The sequence below is a fragment of the Bos taurus genome, chromosome 4 (assembly GCF_002263795.3).
Source record: "Bos taurus isolate L1 Dominette 01449 registration number 42190680 breed Hereford chromosome 4, ARS-UCD2.0, whole genome shotgun sequence".
NCBI classification, from domain to species: domain Eukaryota; kingdom Metazoa; phylum Chordata; class Mammalia; order Artiodactyla; family Bovidae; genus Bos; species Bos taurus.
The window spans coordinates 88,336,645-88,350,991 of NC_037331.1; the positions used below are offsets into that span (position 1 = coordinate 88,336,645).

General features: G+C 38.9%; 1 protein-coding gene across 1 annotated transcript in view; it reads left to right on the forward strand.

The window, feature by feature from the left end:
* The first annotated feature begins 6,611 nt into the window (after positions 1 to 6,611).
* Positions 6,612 to 14,347, forward strand: part of LOC509761 (hyaluronidase PH-20) — a 34,854-nt gene continuing 27,118 nt past the window's right edge. Inside the window, exon 1 of the mRNA XM_002686914.6 lies at positions 6,612 to 6,729. The gene's annotated coding sequence lies outside the window, so the exon portion shown is untranslated. The remainder of the gene's footprint in view (positions 6,730 to 14,347) is intronic.

Consider the following 14,347-nt stretch of genomic DNA (forward strand, 5'->3'; position numbering starts at 1 on the left):
TGTATATTGCTTTTGAGTAGTATGGCCATTTATACAGTGTTAATTCTTCCAATCCAAGAGCAAGGGATATCTTTCCACTTCTTTGTGTCCTCTTCAATTTCTTCCATGTTTTATAGTTTTCAGAATACATATCTTTCATCTCTTTGGTAAGTTTATTCCAAATCAATTCACATCTTTTTGATGTGATTTTAAATAGGGTTGTTCTATCTTTTTGTCATTTTTTACTTTCTCATTGCACCAAATTTCTTCTTACTAATTTATAGACAAATATAACCTGCAAGTAGACTGATTCTGATATCACAGTCAGTGTCCTTTTATTTATTTATTTGAGATAAAACTGTTAACTATAAGCAATATACCCTTAGCTCTCACTCTAAACATCTAAATATCATTGACCCATAAAAGAAACTAGGATCCCTTAGGAAACTGTCTGATTCCAGGCCTAAGACAAGAAAAGTACAAAAGGCGTCTGAAATAATTTGTTATACTATAAAGCAAGGGTTCTGCTGGGGGTCACTGGATTGTATCAAAAATACTCACTAGACAACTCAAAGAGCCACTGCCAAAGATGAGAAAATTTGAGAATCGCTAAATGGAAACCCACTCCAGTATTCTTGCCTGGAAAATCTCCTGGATGGAGGAGCCTGGTTGGCTACTCTCCATGGGGTCACAAAGAGTCGGACATGACTGAGAGACTTCACTATCTATCTATCTAAAGAAATAACTGCAATAGATTGAAACACATCAAATACATTTAAATCCATGAGATCAAAATGACACTAAAGAAACTTCTTCACTGACCACCTCTGAAGAATGTTAAGAAAACAACTCATACTCTTTTTAGAAAATTTCCCAGAAACTGTCACGTGATGCATCAGTTTATATCTTTCAGCAGAATTCAGTCACCTGACCCCCAGCTAGCTTCAAGGAAGGCTGTTAAATGTGATCTGTATTTCTGGCATCCATTAGATTAGATTAAAATCTATTACTACTAAAAAAGGGAACAAGAGAGTGGGGAATGATAAGCAGTCTCTGAATTACTATGTCCTACATGATAAACACGTTTTTTTCATTTCCTTCTTCTCCCTCTACTCACTAAAACTTCCTAAGTCATAGAGAATTCATCATTGTATTCCTAGGTGAAGCTCAGAGCAGTCACACAGGAGACACTTGAAAAATATGTGTTAAAACAAAGGGCAGTAATTCAGTTATTTTTAGTCAAAGATGTATATTAAAATCATTAGGGGAGATAAAAAAATCCACACGTGCATCCCTGGAAGTGACAGTTGGGAAAGGACAGTCCTAAACTGTGTAGTGCTTTGTGCTAGACAAGTGTCTGTCATTAAAAGACTCCTAAGAGTTTTTCAGATGCTATCAGCATGATATTTACCTCACAACATTAAATTTTACTCCATAAGAGAATTAAGAAAGAGATTCCCTTAGCGGAGACTAAGCATCCTCCAAGAAGAAAATAATCTGTGATGTTAATGAAGATCAAAATCAGGGGTTATTTTCTAGTTACTCTAAAAATAAAGCAAGGATGTTCTTTATGAGTAACAGTGCAGGACTCTGTGTCCCTGAAAGACCAAGCATCCCCCTTTCAGTCCATTACAGCTTTTCATATACACTCAAGATCTGCATCTGAAATTACTTACTTAGCTTTCAACTTCTTGAAAACTGACTTTCCCAATAGCTTTGTCACCATTAGGCCTGATTGTGGAAATCTGGGGAGAGGTGAAGAAAAGGAGTAGTCACTGGTGACTAGGTCAGGGTGGACTTAATTGTCCTGACTGGGTGGATTCCTTCTGTTACCTTGCTTAATACCTGATCACAAGTAAATAATAATAAATTTCAAAATTGAAATCAAACGCTGTATTTGAACTTCTCGATTCTTTCCTTTCATTGACTTTTTTTTTTTCCTTTCATTGACTTTTGACCCACACAATTTAACAGGTACTTGGCAGATCCCCCAAAGTCCCTATTATAGTCTGTGTGCATCCCCTCCCCCAGATTCAGTGGCTTTTCTTCCTCATGGCTCCCTGCTATTCAGTATGATTTTGCTTCCTGAAGCCCTTAATTGGATCTGCAGTGTGGTCAGGCTAATGCTGCCTTCTGTAGGACTTTACCTGAAACTACACCCTTTCTTGGTTTTGTCCCCTTTCTTCTGTGGCTTTCTTTCTCTGAGAATTTCTACCTGAAAAAGCTTTCCTAATAAATCACTTGCACGTGAAACCTCATCTTAGGGTCTGCTACTGGGGAACTTAAATTAAGTCCCATTTATTTCCCAAATATTTAGAAACAAACATAAAGAAAAACAGCTTGCTTTACATGGAAACAGTACCATGGACAAGTCGGAACATGAACTGGAAAAATATATTTGGAATACATGACAAAATAATAATTCTGATGATATATAAAGAGTTCTGAAGCAAATCAATTCAAAACAACTCAAACCTAACATGGGAAACGGACATGGACCAAAAATTATGACAAAAAATGATGCATGACCCAATTTCTCAAAATAAAATAATAATTATAAATAATGAGATATTATGTTTACATTCGGAGAAGGAAATGGCAACCCACTCCAGTGTTCTTGCCTGGAGAATCCCAGGGATGGGGGAGCCTGGTGGCTGCCGTCTATGGGGTCACACAGAGTTGGACACGACTGAAGTGACTTAGCATAGCATAGCTTGTTTACATTACTTGGATTGGCAAAGACTTGCAAAATATAATAATACAGTATTAGTTTGGGTCTGGGGAATAAGCACCACTTTTTGGAGGAAGTATTAATTGGTACAATCTCTTTAGGAATTAACTTTATATATTGTATACTGTAAAATGGACAAGAATTGCCTTTTTAACTCTGCTCTTTCTCATTTTTCTCTTTAAGTCCTATAATAGCATTTGCTACAGTCTGAATGTTTGAACCCCCTCAGTCTTCATATGCTGAACTGCTGATGCCTGTTGGGATGATATTAGGATGTTGGGTCTTCAGGAGATGTTTAGATCATGAAGAATGGATGATTTTATCCAGGAGGCCTGAAGAGCTTGAAAGCCTCCTCCCACCATGTGAAGACAAAGTGAGAGGTCTGCAACCTGGAAAAAGACCCTCACCTGAGCACGCTGGCAACTTGATCTGAAGCCTTGCAGCCTGCAAAACTGTGAGAAAAAATTTGTGTTGTTCATGAGCTACCCAATCTGTGGTATTTTCTTATAGCAGCTCAGACAGACTAATTCAGCATTTATCACTTGAAATTATTTGTGTGTTTGGTTTTTGCTTATTATCTGATTCCTTCACTAGAATGTAAACCACATAAAAATAGAATCTGAGGACTTCCCAAGCAGGCAGGCAGTTAAGATTCCACTCTTGCAATGGATGCATGTATATGTATGGTTGAGTCATTTTGCTATGCACCTATTCACCTGAAATGATTACAACACTGCTTGTTAATCAGCTATTCCCTAATACAAAATAAAAGTAAAAAAAAAAAAAAGACTTCATGCTCCCAGTGCAGGGGGAACAGGGTGGTATGATCCCTATTCAGGAAACTAAGATCCTGCATGAAAAAAAAAAAAAAAAAGAACAAAATCTAGTCTATGTGGTATCCTCCATGTCTGCTTTTGGCATGTAATATCCCCCATGTCTGCTCTTAGCATGCACCATTTAAAATAGTTCAATCAATAAATCAAGTAGGCAACACTTACAGTGTGGTTTGAGATGCCCCAGTCACTCCTTGATAGCCCTCTTCAAGGTCTGAAATTCTTCCTTAGGCAATAAACGAAGACCCTGAGGGAGCCTGTTAAACTATTACTTCATGAAAATCTAAACAGAAGTAAATTAGCTAAGGAACTTGAGCAAGAGAGAAGTAAATAATTAAAACTAAGGGTGTGAACCAGGTAAGGTCAGAATCACACAGTATATTTTAACCAATTGCAAACAAGTAGATGTAGACATTGGAGGGAAGTTGGGGAGCCTCACTTGGGTTGTAGAGATTACAGAACCCAAATAAGACAAGAGACATCTCAAGACAGTTCAGAGGAGAAACTAGAATCTAAACCTAAGCAGGTGGAGGACTACGGTGCCCATGAGAATGCTCTAAACAGGGAAATAAAAGCGAGGCACAGAGGAAAACTGAAGGTATCAGGACAGTTCAAGCAGAAGGAAGTAGCGGGTTAGAGCAAGAGTCTAGAGAGACCAGCGAAGCTGAGTGTAGAATACACGGCAGTATTTCTGGATGAAGTGGGAGACATTTAAAGTATCAGGCATTTTGGCAAAAATACGTGAAAAAAATGATAGAAACTCCTCAATGTTGCCACGTGTAGGACTATGGAAGGGTTTAACGTGTGGTGTGTCCCTCCTTGTATGACCCTCTGTCATAGTCCAGCTGCTGCCAGGGCTACACTTGACTGCAGACCAATGCTCCAGGAGACAAGAGAGCTCCGGACAGAGTCTGGGTTCAGCCAAACCTCTGTTTTGGGACTTTGCTTCCAGTCATATTTCCCTGGGCACTTTTTTGAGTTTTCTTCCTCAGATTTAAAAATTTTATTCTAAATCTTTGAAAATAGCCAGAAACATCTCAGACATCAGTCAAGTCAGATTTTGATGAAATGGATCTCTTAAACTAAAGAACCCACTGGGCCTCCTTGAAACTGGCTTATTTTCTTCTTCTGACCTGCTGCATTAAGGCACTCCAGGACTTTGCCAATGAAATAGAAAGAGTTCTGAAATCTGAATCCCAGGGATTCAATGGAAATTTGCTCAGCCTGAAGTATAAAGAAGATGAGTGACATCTGTAGAATAGGGACAATACTTGTGCCTCCTTCATAGGGTTGATATTAATATTAAATGTGTTGACACATGTAGAGTGTCTGAGAAGGAAGGAAGAGAGCTGGGGAAGAAAAAGAAAAGCTAAAATATTAGCAGTCATCAACTTGTCTGAGGATTGGGGCTGAGGTTAGGCTCCAACTAGCTCACTTTGTCCAGTTACTATATCATGATTTAAACCCCAAAGGTGTTTAGGCTTGAACTTGCCCATTCTCTATGACAGTTTTCTGAGAAAGTTATATAACAAGTTTCAATAACTAACTTAATCACTGTTGGCAAACTTAGAAGATCACATACATTAACCAGGAGGTGAAAGACCTCCACAAATAATTCAACTTACTTCTACTTTAGGTAAAGTGTTGGTCTCTTAGTTTAAAGGATGTATTCTAACTTTTAGGTTGCAGTATGTGGAAAGTTAGTAAATAATACAGCATTTCCATTTTCCTGATCAAGACTGAGTAAACTAAGTTAAAACATAAGACACCACTGCTACGCTAACACTTGTAATCATTTGAAGCTAAAGCATATGCACAAAAATAGTTGAGTGAAAAAAATTAATAGAAGAAGTAATCATTCTGCAAATGTTATCTAAACCAAAACCAAGAAATACTTTGGGGCAAGTGAACTACACTGGAGTCTAACTAAATGCATACCTTTGAAGATATTTAGACTGAATTTTAATTCCTTTCTTTCAAGTGAGGTTAATTCTAATAGCCATATGCTGGTTAATTATACAAACAGAAAGATGTCCATCATCTACATACAGTACTAGATAATTAAAATATTAGGGCCTACTCTCAAGAACATGTCCCGTGTTCATTTCATATTTTCATCTCTATGATAGTGGCTTATATAATAGAGAGGCTTGGGCACAACTTGAACATCAGAATTAGCTAGAATTGAGTTTTCTAGCTTTGGGATGGTGGTCATCTTTTAATTTTTTTCTAATGCTTATTTCTTCATTTGGAAAATAAGAATTATTCTTACTCCAGGGTGTTACTGAGTGATATAAATCCCATAATTAATTTTCACAGAAAACCCTTAGGTGATTTCAGAATCAGTTGTTGATTGTCTGATTGTAAGGATTTGGTTGAAATTGTTTTCCTGCAAACACTGTCTTTTAATGACATTTTAATGAAAGTCTTGATGTACTCATGTTAGCATTTAAAATGTAATAAATATCACCCTAATTAAGGCAGTTTAGGCCATCCATAAACATTACTTATTATCTTGGATTTTTTTCAATTATAAGAATTGTGTGTGAAAAATTAAAAGCAGATAAGCCATACACAACTGAATAAAAGATTTTTTTTTTGTCCAGATCATAAACATTCATTAAGTAGCTAAAATATTAATTAAATACCACCTTGGGAGACTCATTACCTCATAATTATGTTGACAAGTGAGCGAGTGCCTTTAAAATTTTAACTCTTTGATATTGTCTTGTGATCTGTCTAATCTGGCTTACTTTATTTTTTTAAGCAAAAAAAAAAAAAAAATTAGTCTTATAAAGATTTTGTCCTCATCCCTCAAACTCATACTTGGTTTATCCCCCAATAATACTAGGTTCAGACTTTTACTAGGTTATACTTATACTAGGTTCAGTCTCTTCAAAAATTCTGAAGTGGAACGGCCTACAATTTTCTTGACGTATGTTCTTGGATATTTCCATAGCTGATTTCTCCAGCCTCTCAGAGGTCCTTCTCTTCTGTGCTTTCTCCCAGTTGGTGAATTTCAAGGACACTCCCATCCTGTCATAAACTGGCCAGATTCTTAGTCTCCTATCACACTCGCTCTGAATTCCTGTTTCTCTGGCCTCAGGTGAAAATTATCGGGCACTCCTGTTCACCTCTGTTCTTGGTGGAGACAGAGAACAGTTCCTGCTGTGCTCATCTACAAGGGTAAATATGGTCAGGCTTTTATGGAGTAGTGGAGAGGGGCAGAGATGACAAGGATTGTTCATATACCTTTATAATGGCACTAGAAGGTCGATGTTTTAGTTAATTTTTCTTTTTGATAGCATTAGTCGCCTATTTTGATACATATATATGATGTGCTAGGTGTATTGTTTAATTTGATAACAGCAATAATAATGGTTACTAATGATGACTCTTATTGTGTAGATGTAATAAACCTGCCAATAGACAAAGTAAGTTAGTTTCCAGGAAATACTCTTCTTAACTACTGCTTCTTTGATTTTTGATAACGGCTCTTTCTCCTCTCTGGTGAAATAGAAACAGAACCAGCCTGTTTAGCCAAACTAAGATATAATGACTTAACATTGTAAAACTATCTGTGTTCTATATTAATTGTTTTGCTAATATTTGTTTTAAGTGTCACTTATATGCCACTTGCTTATTTCACTAATCCAACTGAAAAGACTGAAAAGAAATCACATTTGACAGTTCAGTCAGGCTGAGAGAAGACAGTTTTAAGTCTGAGCTAGAATATGTTGTTTTCTAAGTGGACTTTTCACAGGACACAAAGAGGCAGCCAAGTTAATGCAACATGCAACACATTCTAAAGCTTGAGTCAGTCTGATCTGCAAATAGAGTCATGACCCATGGAGATCTCATGTAGGTAGGCTCCTTTTCAGGGAGGATGTTGTTGTTTAGTCACTAAGTCATGTCCAACTCCTTGCAACCTCAGGGACTGTAGCCCACCAGGCTCCTCTATCCCTGGAATTCTCCAGGCAAGAATACTGGAGTGGGTTGCCATTTCCTCCTCCATGGGATCTTCCTGACCCAGGGATTGAGCTCAGATCTCTTACTTGGCAGGTGGGTTCTTTACCACTGAGTAAACTCAGGGAGAATGTTGCAGTGATACTGTGCCATCCCTCAGGCACAACGCCACCATCACATCTGGCTTCACTGCAGTATGACTACCAAGTATTTCATTTCCAACAGAACAATTTTTTAATGGCTCATATATTTAGATTTTTTAAAGTCTTATTTTGGTATTTCCTAGGAAGCTTTAATGCCAGCAGGTCTATGAATCATTACATGGTCTTGGGTTTCTATCCTTTCTTTGTACTTGTCTTTTATACAGAGGAGGGTGTAGGATAATAAAGGCGATAATTTATTAATTTTTATTCTTATTTCTTATTAATTTATTAACATTAAGAACATTACATTTATTTGGTATTTACAATGTGTCTGGTGTAATGGCAGAAAAAAACTTTCTTTTATCCTCTTAAGTTCTATAGCTGGGGCCTGTGAATTGAACTGGCCAAAGACAGATTAACAGGAGAAAAACACACAAACTTTATTGAATATTTTTACCCATACATGTAAGTTTTTATAGGAAAAAGGGTGACCCAAAGTAACAGTGAGGATCAAGAGTTTACAGATCTTTTTAACAGAGAATGATAAATTGTGAAGTGACAAGACAAAAGGAAAGGGGGTTAAGATTTGAGGGACAGTAAATTGTGGCTAGGAAATATCTGAGGGAAACTACTGGGGGATAAGGGTCATTTTCATAAGTTTGTTTGTGCACATTCATTTTAGCATCAGCTACCCGTCTCTGGTGATGTTTCCCTCTTCCTGGTACAGAGTACACCTTTCACAAGGGAAATCTTCAAACAGCAAGGCAGAGGTCAGAATATTGTCTGCATTTGCTGTTGTTCAATCACCTTCACCTCAAAATAGTCATAATAATATGGGAAAGGGGCACATTTAGGGTGGCATGTCTGGAACCTCTTCACAGGCTTTGTGCTAAGCTATCTGTGTATTTTATCTCATTAAAATTTCACAGCAGACCTGTGAGAGTGTTGCCATTAATAGTCATATTTTTTAATTGAAAAAAAAAAAAAAGAAAGGAAAACTAAAGTGCAGTGAAGTTAAATAGTTTGGGCAAGGCCATATTGCTCCCAAGTTGAGAAGCCAGATTCCAGTCCTGCTTGTCCTCATGTAGAAAACAAAGTTGCCTAGAACAGTAGTTCAGTCATTTACAGACATGAAAGAGCCCCGAGACAGCTCAGAATTTTGTTGAGGCTGCTGAAGAGATTAAAGAGAATTAATAACATACCCAAGACCACATCATTAGAAAACAGCTGCACTGAGGATGCAGTATCCAGGTGTGTCAGGCTGAAAGCTTTGAAGAATCAAAGTGGTTTGATCCATTCCACAGTTAAAAAAAAAATACATTTTACACTGTGACCCATTGCATGCATGTATAATATGTATAGAAAAGATTTGTAAATTCATACTCATGCTTACTATATGGGAATATAGTACCTTCTGTGTTTCCTATTCTGTCCCATTCTATCTTTTTCTATTTCACTGTAGTATTGCCTATTTCACTTATTTTTTTAAAAAAGCTTATTCCAAACAATGAAATCAATCCTGTGGTCCACTAATAGTTTGTGACCTACAATTTGGGGGAAAATGCTAGAGATAAGCCTACTCAACATCACTTTCTTAGATAATCATGTTCACAGTTACCTGTGCCTAAAATGCACATACTACTTAGGTGATTTAGTTTCTGCTCTGAAATGTTAGTTTCTGTGTGTAGATTTTGACCAGTGATGATCTCAGTGCAGAGATTAGCTGTGCTCTCTTGTGGAAGCACTGACTGAGCTCTCCTATTTCCTTCAACTGGTGCCCTGTGATCTTTGTTGAGGCAAAGATCAGTCTTACAGTCATCAGGCAATGCAGTCTCAGAATCTATAGGTGGAGAAAAAAAGGAAATTGTTAATGCAGCTTGTACTGAATTTCTACATTTGAAGTGAATTTTGCTAGGTATGACTCTTCCCTTTTCACTGACTATATTTTTTAAATGAGGCTTAGATTACTGTTATTACCCTGAAAATTCTCCGTATTGTCTAGTTATGCCAGTAGCCATGATAAACATTTCTTTATTGTTCTTGGACTGTGCTTACTGCTATGCTTGGTCATTCACTCTTTGCAACACCATGGACTGTTGCCCTCCAGGCTCCTTGTCCGTGGTGATTCTTCAGGCAAGAATACTGAAGTGGATTGCCATGCTCTCCTCCAAGGGATCTCCTCTAGCCAGGGATCGAACCCAGGTCCCCCACATTACAGGCAGATTCTTTACTGTCTGAGCCACCTGGGAAGCCCCTAGTTCTTGGACTAAGAATTCATAATTCCTAACTTTTTCTAGAGATATCCCTAATTTAACTACACATATTGGCTTTTATGGGCTCCTATGGCACCCCACTCCAATATTTTGCCTGGAGAATTCCATGGACGGAGGAGCCTGGTGGGCTGCAGTCCATGGGATCATGAAGAGTCGAACACGACTGAGCGACTTCACTTTCACTTTTCACTTTCAGGCATTGGAGAAGATAATGGCAACGCACTCCAGTGTTCTTGCTTGGAGAATCCCAGGGACGGGGGAGCCTGTGGGCTGCCGTCTATAGGGTTGCACAGAGTCGGACACGACTGAAGTGACTTAGTAGTAGTAGTAGTATAAGTCAAACACAATTCTCTCTACACTTGTTACAGCTATCTTTCTTATAGTTTGGGGCCAAATGCAGTGAACCACAATAAGCAAGATTTAATAATATAGGTAAGAGAGGGGAAATAACACTACACTTCAGATATACAGAGCTTCTTGTGAAAAATACTTCATAGGTATCATCATCACAGCATCCTTGGGAGTTAGGCTAATCTAGGTGCTACCCATATATTTTTATTTAAAGAGTTGAGTAACACATAAAGGTTGAATGATTTGAGCTATCCAATCACTGGATAATAAAGCTAAGTGAAAGTGTGAAAGTGTTAGTTGTGTCCAACACTTTTGGGACTCCATGGACTGTAGCCCACCAGGTTCCCCCGTCTATGGGATTTCTTAGGCAAGAATACTGGAGTGGGTTGCCATATCCTTTTCCAGGGGATCTTCCCAACCCAGGGATCAAACCTGGGTCCCCTGCATTGCAGGCAGAATCTTTACCATCTGAGCCTGGAAATAAATGCTCAACTCTTTTCTGAATACAGATTCTTAAATCCCCAAAGTCACCGGCCTTCAGGTCCCATTGGTGAATGGAAGACTCAGTTAAGACAGAAAGAAAAAAGTTAAAAGTAAATGTAAGTAGAGAGAAAAAATGTCTCCTTGTAAAGGAAACCACCAGAAAATGTTTCCACTGCTGCTGTGTGTGCTGTATTCTAATCTTGGGTTATATCACATCATTAGATAGAATGGTGGCAATTCAAGAGAATTCTAAGGGAATAAGATTAGTTAAAGTCCCTGCTAGGAAATTTCCTGGCAGTCCAGTGGTTATAACTTGGCCTTTTCATTGCTCAGCCCTGGGGTTTGATCCCTGGTGGGGGAACTAGTTCCTGCAAGCTCTGGGATGTGGCCAAAAGAAAAAGAAAATAATCTCTGCTAATTGTAACCTCTAAGATACATTTTACTTTTCATATAACAAGGTAACATAAAACATAGCTATTGTTACTTAAGAATGATAATTGTCACATTTTGTGACAATTAATTAATTTGTTACACAAAATGTGACAATTATCATTCTTAAGTAACAATAGCTATGTTTTACGTTACCTTGTTACATTTTGTGACAATTATCATTCTTAAGTAACAATAGCTATGTTTTACGTTACCTTGTTATATGAAAAGTAAAATGTATCTTAGAGGTTACAATTAGCAGAGATTATTTTCTTTTTCTTTTGGCCACATCCCAGAGCTTGCAGGAACTAGTTCCCCCACCAGGGATCAAACCCCAGGGCTGAGCAATGGAAAGGCCAAGTTGTAACCACTGGACTGCCAGGAAATTCCCTAGCAGGGACTTTAACTAATCTTATTCCCTTAGAATTCTCTTGAGTTGCCACCTACCTAATGATGTGATATAACCCAAGATTAGAATACAGCACACACAGCAGCATAGTTTGGAGAAGGCAATGGCAGCCCACTCCAATACTCTTGCCTGGCAAATCCCATGGACCAAGGAGCCTGGTAGGCTGCAGTCCATTGGGTCGCTGGGGGTCGGACACGACTGAGCGACTTCACTTTTACTTTTCACTTTCCTGCATTGGAGAGGGAAATGGCAACCCACTCCAGTGTTCTTGCCTGGAGAATCCCAGGGACGGCGGAGCCTGGTGGGCTGCAGTCTATGGGGTTGCACAGAGTCGGACATGACTGAATCGACTTAGCAGCAACTTGAATTTAATACAATAGATTTGGGAGAATGATAGAAGATTAAAAGTAATTTAAGTGACACTCAGGATAAGCAGAAAGTAATTAGTTGAAAGGATTAGCAGATAGATTCACTCACTCACATACTCAGTTAAAAACTTAGGGGCCAAGCACAGTACTGGGAATTGGAACAGTAGTGAAAGTGAAGGAGGAGAGTGAAAAAGTTGGCTTAAAGCTCAACATTCAGAAAACTAAGATCATGGCATCTGGTCCTATCACTTCATGGGAAATAGATGGGGAAACAGCGGAAACAGTGTCAGACTTTATTTTGGGGGGCTACAAAACCACTACAGATGGTGATTGCAGCCATGAAATTAAAAGATGCTTACTCCTTGGAAGGAAAGATATGACCATCCTAGATAGGATATCTAAAAGCAGAGACATTACTTTGCCAACAAAGGTCCATCTAGTCAAGGCTATGATTTTTCCAGTAGTCATGTATGGATGTGAGAGTTGGATGGTGAAGAAACCTGAACACCGAAGAATTGATGCTTTTGAACTGTGGTGTTGGAGCAGACTCTTGAGAGTCCCTTGGACTGCAAGGAGATCCAACCAGTCCATCCTAAAGGAGATCAGTCCTGCGTGTTCATTGGAAGGACTGATGTTGAAGCTGAAACTCCAATACTTTGGCCACCTCATGCAAAGTGTTGACTCATTGGAAAAGACCCTAATGCTGGGAAGGATTGGGGGCAGGAGGAAAAGGGGATGACAGAGGATGAGATGGCTGGATGGCATCACCGACTCGATGGACATGGGTTTGGGTAGACTCCGGGAGTTGGTGATGGACAGGGAGGCCTGGCGTATTGAGGTTCATGGGGTCCCAAAGAGTTTGACATAACTGAGCGACTGAACTGAACTGAACTGAGTAAAGGAGGCAGTCCTGAATATTTATTGGCAGGACTGATGCTGAAGCTGAAATCTCAATACTTTGGCCAATTCGAAGAATTTACTCCTTGGAAAAGACCCTGATGCTGGGAAAGATGAAAGGCAGGAGGAGAAGGGGACGATAGAGGATGAGATGGTTGGATGGCATCACTGATTTGATGGACATGAATTTGAGCAAGCTCTGGGAGTTGGTGATGGACAGGGAAGCCTGGTGTGCTGCAGTCTATGGGATCGCAAAGAGTCAGGCATGACTGAAATGACTGAACTGACTGAGGGAGGCAGACATTTCAAATTTGAACACAAACTGTGACTGGTGCTAAGAAAAAAGTACAATTTTTCTGACCGTGTTGATAGATTTAAAATAACTTTAGTGGCAGTCAGCGATTAACACTTCAATAGTCATGCATGCTAAATCTCTTCAGTCATGTCCAACTTTTTGCTACCCCATGAACTGTAGCCCATCAGGCTCCTCTGTCCATAGGATTCTCCAGGCAAGAATACTGGAGGGGGTTGCTATGGCTTTCTCCAGGGAATCTTCCTGACCCAGGGATCGAATCTGCGTCTCCTGTAGCTCCTGAATTGCAGGGAGATTCTTGACTGCTGAACCACCAGGGAAGTCCTAATAATCATATCTATTGGTATTTGGAAAGGCTGCACAGTAGGAACAGACATGGAGACATATATTTTTAGGCTCAGAATAGAGATTTTTAAAATCTAAGAAAAATAAATTAACTGAGAGGTGCACGACAGGATCCCACTGGAAGAAGATATATAGAATTCCCATATGTAATTAATTCTGTCCATGAGAACCTGTAACTCCCCAAACTTCTTCAAAGGAATAGGAACTTTGATGGGTAGTGAAAAATTTGACTTTTATTTTTGTTTACATCCTGGCTGAAAAGTTGGCCTAGACTGGATTGCCACACATTCCTGCTGGGAAGACTGATTGCTTGAGACTTTAGCCATAGTTTTGCTTTCACAAAATAGCCATTAAAAAAAATTATTCATTTATATGGCAATGCTGTTGTAATTGCTGCGTTTGGGATCTAGCTCCCTGACTGGGGATTGAACCTAGGCCCCTTGCATTGGGAGTTTGAAGTCTTAGCCACTGGATCAACAAAGTCCCCCAAATATACATGCTTAAGGCAGACTGCAGAACATGGCTTTCTAGGATGATAAATGTTAAGTCGCTTAAAACTCTCGACCACATTTTTGAACCAGTGCTCTACCCTAAGAAAAAAATCAGTCTGCACCCTGAGTGCTCCATGTAGAAGTATCTCTACAGGCTCCAGATATCTTAAACAGATAAGAAGAAAACATCTGTTTGTCGCATTGTCTTTTGAAGCTGAGCCCATCTGTTCTTTAATGGTATTTATCTTCACCTTTAGTAAATGTGCTCAGGTATATTTAATGCCAGTGGGTCCTTGTTGTCTTTGGACAAAGGAAATTTATGAATACACAGGTGTT